The 7,324-nt window shown below is 40.2% G+C and overlaps 1 pseudogene; it reads right to left on the bottom strand.

The window, feature by feature from the left end:
• Positions 1–4,473: 4,473 nt before the first annotated feature.
• On the bottom strand, positions 4,474–6,047 carry LOC148015207 (pyrophosphate-energized vacuolar membrane proton pump 1 pseudogene; annotated as a pseudogene).
• Positions 6,048–7,324: the final 1,277 nt, after the last annotated feature.

Raw genomic sequence — 7,324 nt, 5'->3', positions numbered from 1 at the left:
TGGTGAAGCCAAGATGGGGGCTCTCTTCCTTAAACTACAATAAATTTATCATGGGTCCTTGACAAAATGAATAAATGTGGATACTTACTTTTAACTCTCTTTGCAACACTTACATGCAATTGCTAAAATTTATGTAAGTCACGGAACATTTAACAAGATAAAACATGGAAATGAGCAGTTGATTTGGTAGGATCCCTTGGATTGCATTTTCAAGGAGCTAATGATGTGGTTATGCACTTATGATTTTCAAAGTTTTTAAGTATATTCACAAGCCAAGTCGGAAGGGAGACAAACTTACCTAGGTTAACCAAGCATAATACATTTTATATGAATTGTAGCATTGCTTATGTGACTGAAATAGTCAAGAGAGAGATCCAGGAGGTGGTGTGAACTACGCCGCATTTTGCAGGCAAAATTCAAGGGGATGAGTAGGCGCCATGGATGGAGAAGGGGAAGAGTTGTCCAAAGCTTCTAGGTAAAGAGGTTGATCAAGCCATACACCAAAGTGGGCTGAATATTCCAACCCAAACTAACTATTGTGGGTAGCAACACTTACTTTTCTCTTCTTGTAGATTCATGGGCTGTTTTGTGCTTCATCAAAGTGTCGTCTTGGAAGGTTGAAGCTATGTATATGGGCTGAAACAGGCAGCCCACATGATGATTTGTGAACAACAGATCCTTTTACTTCTCTATTGCTTCATATGGTATGATTACACTTGTATTTGATTGATCTATGCACTCTATGTTAGAGAAAGTGTATTCTATCATCAGAGGTGAATCTTGGAAGTTTTTGGGCTGATTTGGGGCTATTATCTTCAGTCATATTCTGAGAGCTACTTGAGCAGTAATCTTTTAATTAATTTCTTCCTTTACAGTTGATATCCTATCAAAATACACATGATTTATGAGCCCCAATGGTAGGCCAATGTTCCAAGACCTTTCATATTTTCTTTGAGTTGAATTAAGAGGAGATTTCCTTCTTTAACTTAATCTTATATGGATCTTTATTTGAAGCTCTCTTGAAGTAAATATCTTTATCCATCAAGCCTTGTAATTGACTCATAAGCTTCAGTTTACATTTAATGTAATCATACAAAGTTGAATGATGGGATGTAGAGTTGTTGATGATACATGTACTTAATTTTGTAATATGTGACTGATCTTGCAAGGAAACAAGCTTGACTTGAATTTAAACTAATGAAGTAATATTCTTGTGTCTACCCTTCTCTTATCTCAACCAAATGTGGATTCTAAGCTCTTGAACCCCAATACAATATTCTTTCTCAGACCCTAGTGATTGACCAAGAAGTACCTCTTGAACACTCACTCCAATCTACTTAACTCTTGAAGACACTTCTCCATTTATGTTGTCTAGCTTTCTTAGCAAACCCTTGCGGTGACCTTCAATCCTACACGTTGCAACAATGTTAATGCTCTTACATGTGACATTCCACTATAAAGAAGCTTTGTCGATAAAATAATGTGAATCACCCTTGATTTTATCATTTTCAGCATAACTTTCAATATCAAACTATGATTTGAGTTGACTTAGCCAAGAGAGAACCTTATGATCATCTTTAATACCATCGTAACTATTAAATTTAAAGGTACATTTTCTTGTCTTCATATATTTGCACTTGAATTGTTCTTGAAGAGTGGTATTGATGTTACAAACCATAGTATCTATGACATAGGTAATTTGGGATGAGGGACCCTTGAGAGATCACAAGTCTTGCTGAAAAGGACGGAACACCCTCTTTCAAGTGGTTTGTGGAAGACAATGTCAAGTTCCCTTACAAGACACAAGACAACCTTAGGTTCCCTAAAAAGGATGTAACACCCTCTTTCAAGTGGTTTGTGAATGACTTTTCAACTTGTCTTGCATATACTTTCATTTCCACATGCAACCACTTACAATTACTTCAAGTAAATGAAAAATTAGAGGCAACAAGAAAAGAGGGCCTACACATTTTTTAACATAAATTCAAGTATTGATAGGTATGTCATGGTGACATTGCTTCTTTGACCACTCTACTACTTGCATCTCCTTTTGAGCTACTAGAAGATTGAATGCTAGTAGGTTGACAACATGTTGTAGCCACCCTTTTCTCTGCACTAGACCTGTAGGTGGCTGCAAGAGCAACACTAACATCTTACATGATGAGTCAGAACGAAACACCTTATATAAAAAAAAAGAACTGAGAATTTTAAGAAAGAAATAACAAAAGAGAGTGAAGGCTCCACTATAGAATAGGCTGGACATTGCTATGCTAAGATGGATTGCATATATTGAATCTCTCAACACTAAATTAAAGCATATTGCAGGAAAGGAGAATCCAGTTGCTTACATGTTTTCATGTGCAAGATATGACAATGAAATGGAGCTGATGGAAGAAGATGAAGTTGAAGAGTCTATACTTGCTGTTTTTTATTCCATGGCTACTGAAAATACCTTTTCAATAGCTTCATATACAAATCCAAAGCTAAAAATAGCAAATGTTACTGATCTTTTTAATGGTACAGCATTAAGTACAACAAGAATAGCAAAATGTACTGCTCTAATTTAGCAAACACCAACAAAGATCAAAGATTCCACTATGGAAGGAGGGTGGTCAACTAGGAGCCAGCATGCTCATTGCATTGCTCAAGTTCTAGTTCATTTCCTTGAAGAAGATTATGAAGAAGATTCGCTGAAGCTCGGCCAATATTTGAGCAGAATGAAGAAGAAAGAGACATGGAATAATGAAGAATTCAAGCATATTAAGAGAAAAGCTTATGGCTTCTTTCATGAAAATGGGCATCTATGGAAACAAGCAAAGAAGAAGAAAGAAGCGCTTGTCTGAGTTTTAGGTAACAAAGGATTACAAGAACCGATAATGAAGGAATTTCATGAAAGCTTGTGGGCTGGCCATAGAGGCGTATGGGGAACTTTTAGTAAGATCAAAGAAAAATATTGGTGGTAGAACATGTATCAAGACATAGAGCATTTTATTGAAACTTGTTATGTGTGTCAAATGTACTCTATGGTTAAGCATCGAGATGGGTTGCAACCAACTTACCCTTTGTCTATACATTATAGATGGGTTTTTGATCTTATAACCATGCCTATATGGATTATGCTGTTGAATAGTGTGTGAGGGAGACGAGGAATGGAGGAAGAGCGAAGAGAAGAGAGACACGAGACACCGGCAGTGGAACCCCAGAAGTGCATCAAATGAGCACACATAGTTGGAATATATAGAGGGGACCAGGGATGCTATATATAGAAAAACTATATATAGCTAATACCCCCGCTCAAATAAAGGTCCCTAACTGTGGATGAAAAAACCTTTGGGGGCTCAAGGGAAAAACCCACAGCTCTATATAGCCCTAGTGCTATATTAATATTGAAAATATATTATTACAAAGTTGAAAGGAGCTAAATCACTCCTGAATATACAAGTGCCTGTTTGTAGGCATCGAATGAGCTACATCACTCCTGAATTACTATAAATAAATGAAGGAGCTATATCAATCTAATCACTCCTGAATATACAAGTGCCTATTTGTAGGCATTGAGGGAGCTACGTCACTCCTGAATTACTATAGATAAATGAAGGAGCTACATCAATCTTGAATTATAATAGATGAAGGAATCGAAGGAGATAAAGAGCCATGAAATTGCTTTATCTTGAGTGTGGATATAATCGGCTATGCAGCATAATCTGTGACATCAAAAGCTTAATAGAAAATGTTATATCAACATTAGAACACAATCACAATGTCATAAATCAACTCAGCAGCTAGAATATATGATAAAAATTTCATCAGCTCATCAGCTAGAATATACGAAATAGCAGTAGGCATACCACCACCAAATGGAAAGAAGAATGGACGAGATGAGCATTATCAAGACGAAAACATTAGTTGCAACATTAGCTCCTTAGCTAGAATAGATAAAATATCAAGTAGAATAAACATAAGCTTGAACAGATGAATCAGCTGAAAATAGACAAACAACAACTAGAAACAATGAAACATCAGCTAGAATAACTCAACAGCTGGAATAATAATGAAACATCAGTTGGAACATTTCAATAGCTGGAATAAGAATGAAACATCAGTTGGAACATTTCAATAGCTGGAATAAGAATGAAATGAAATATCATCCCATCAGCTCGAAACATTTCTTATAAACAAAGCCTGGAATAATTTCAACGCATTAGCTGTAATATAGATGAAATGATATGAAACGTAGCATGAAGAGCCAAAAATCAGTTGAAAGAAAGAAACGTAGCATGAAGAGCCAAAAATCAGCTGGAAGAAAGAAACATTTAGAATAATCAAATGATGAACAAAATACCGACAATCATCAGCAAGAGCTCATCACTTTTCTTACTACTGCTCAGAGCCCAAGCAAACATCTCAGCAATCTACTTCTGGGACTCTAGGAACATCTCTGTACACCTAGCCTCTAGATCATCACGGAATCACTTAGACTCTCTTTGCATCTGCAGTTTCATCTCTTCTAATCTGAGAAAGCACTCCCCCAAAGTGCGGATTGGGACCATATGCATCTATGGCTAGAAAAGTGGCAATGGTACAAAGCATTCCAAGAGCTGCTGTGATCTCGTACATGGCTACTAGGGTATGGCTGACATAGATGGAAACAACAATAGCAAATATTGGAACAATTACAAACTTCTAGCCAAGTTCCAAACCAAAGATGACATTGGTAGCAGCTCCTGTCCTACAAGAATGAGCAACATCCTAGACTGGTCTGTATTTATTGCTGGTGAAATACTCTGTAACGTAGCCAATTACAAACCCTGCCCAAAGCCCTACTCCAATGCAGAAGAATAGTTTCCAGTTTTGAACCATCTTTGCACCACCGTTAGGATCATATATGTAAAACGTGGATGGTAGTGCCAGCCAACAAACAAAAGCTGCACCGAATGTCATTAAGATGGTGGATATCAGCAACTGTCTCTTCAGTGTAGGTTCAATATCCCTTAGATTTGAGATCTCGACGAACACATCAGTTGTGAACGAGGTTGTGATGAGGCACACCACAATGCCCATAGAGCTAATGAGTAGAGGGAAGCACATAGCAGTGAAGTCATGATATGTGCCAAATGATGACATGGAAGCCACAACAAGACCTGCGCAAGAAGATTCAGCAAAGGAGCCAAACAAATTTGAATCAATTCCAGCAATATCTCCCACATTATCACCCACATTGTCAGCAATGACTGCTGGATTTCATGGATCATCCTCTGGGATATTCCTTTCTACTTTTCCAACAAGATCTGCTCCAACATCCGCAACTTTGGTATAGATTCCACCTCCAACCCTTCCAAATAGAGCCACAGATGAGCCTCCAAGCCCATAACCAGTGATGGCCTCAAAAAGGCCCTCCCAATCATCCTTGTAATAAAGCTCGAATAGTTTTATAGTGATGTATAAAACTATGAGGCCATTAGCAGCAAGTAAGAAACCCAACAGCGAACCTGATTGGAAGGCAATTTTGAATGCTTTGCCTATCCCTTTTTTGGCTTCCAAAGTTATGCGAGCATTCGCATATGTTGCGATCATCATGCCCAAAAATTTCGACACTATGGACATCAAAGCTCCCAATATAAATGCAACTGTAGTGAAAATCGTTGTAAAGAGAGCTGGGGCACATTCGTGCTTTGGATCGTATCTGCAAGGCTGGGGATTAGTACTGAACCCTTCACAGATCCCAGGAACAAGAAAATGATAGCAGCAAATATGCCCATGAAATAAACCAAATACTTGTACTCTGTCAGCAAAAACGATGTGGCTCCTATGGATATGGCTTGCTGAATTTCAGTGCATTTCCTAATAGCTGCTGCATCTGATTCCTCATCCAATCTATCCTCCTCGTCATAGTCTAATGATCCATTGACGATGTTGTGACTGTGGGTGCTGTTGTTGTTGAGGAAGGTGTAGCCATTGCTGGCAGGCCTGGACTTGTGCTCAAAGGCCAAGAGATCGATTGCGATAGCGATCTGGTGGTGGTTGGTCAGAATCATCTGCATCTTCATCTAAGCTCATGGTGGACTCATGATCTGGAAGCTCTCTTTCCTTTCCACTTCCGGTGTCTCATGTCTCTCTTCTCTTCTCTCTTCCTCCGTTCCTCGTCTCCCTGACGCTCTTCAACATGGTATCAGAGTGAGGTTTTCTCTCTCTTCTCTCTCATGCTGGGAGCATCCTACGCTGAAGGAGTAGTGTTGCTTCCTCTCTCTCTCTATCATTATCCATCCTCTTTCTCCTCTTTCCTCTCCTTCTCGCCCTCCTTTTCCCCTGACCCCTGCCCCTGCCTGCCCTGTTCTGCCTCCCATGTCCTGTTGACGAATATGTGAAGTTGCTACACCCTAGCATGCGCACAATAGCCAGGAATGGCAGGTTGTGGCAACGGTAGTGCTGCGAGAGAGGAGAGACCGTTGCCTCCCTGTCTTGTCAGTGAATATGTGAAGTCGGCACACCCTCCTTTGCCCATGACCCCTGCCCCTGCCCCCTATTCTGCCTCCTCTGTCCTGTCGCCATGGCCGCAGACAACGATACCTCCCAGCATCGCCACGGCCACGAGGAGGAGGACAATGCGCACCTCGACGAGCCCCCCTCCACCCTTCCCACCAGGACCCCTCCCTCGTCAAGAAGATCCTCGGCACCTGGATAGACCTCTGTCCAGTGCCACCACAAGATGGAGAAGCTCCACCGCAAGTACCGTGCCAAGCCCATTGCCACCCTACTCCGAGTTCAAGTCCAGCAAAAGCATAAGGGTTCCCAAGGAAAGAGAGCTTCCAAATCATGTGTCCACCATGAGCTTAGAAGAAGATGCAGATGATTCTGACCAACCACCACCAGATCGCTATCGCAACCAGTCTCTTGGCCTTCGAGCACACATAGTTGGAATATATAGAGGGGACTAGGGATGCTATATATAGACAAACTATATATAGCTAATAGCACGAGGGAGACGAGGAACGGAGGAAGAGAGAAGAGAAGAGAGACACGAGACACCGGAAATGGAACCCCAGAAGTGCATCAAGTGAGCACACATAGTTGGAATATATAGAGGGGACCAGGGATGCTATATATAGCTAATACCCCCGCTCAAATAAAGGTCCCTAACTGTGGATGAAGAAACCCTTGGGGGCTTAAGGGTACCCATAGCTCTATATAGCCCTAGTGCTATATTAATATTGAAAATATATTATTAGAAAGTTGAAAGGAGCTAAATCACTCCTGAATATACAAGTGCATGTTTGTAGGCATCAAATCAGCTACATCACTCCTGAATTACTATAGATAAATGAAG

This window comes from Lygodium microphyllum, chromosome 24 (assembly GCF_053477565.2).
Source record: "Lygodium microphyllum isolate KBCC chromosome 24, Lygodium_microphyllum_v1.1.10, whole genome shotgun sequence".
Lineage (NCBI taxonomy): Eukaryota > Viridiplantae > Streptophyta > Polypodiopsida > Schizaeales > Lygodiaceae > Lygodium > Lygodium microphyllum.
The sequence above is the reverse complement of the archived record's forward strand: the minus strand, read 5'-3'. Positions and strand labels throughout refer to the sequence as shown.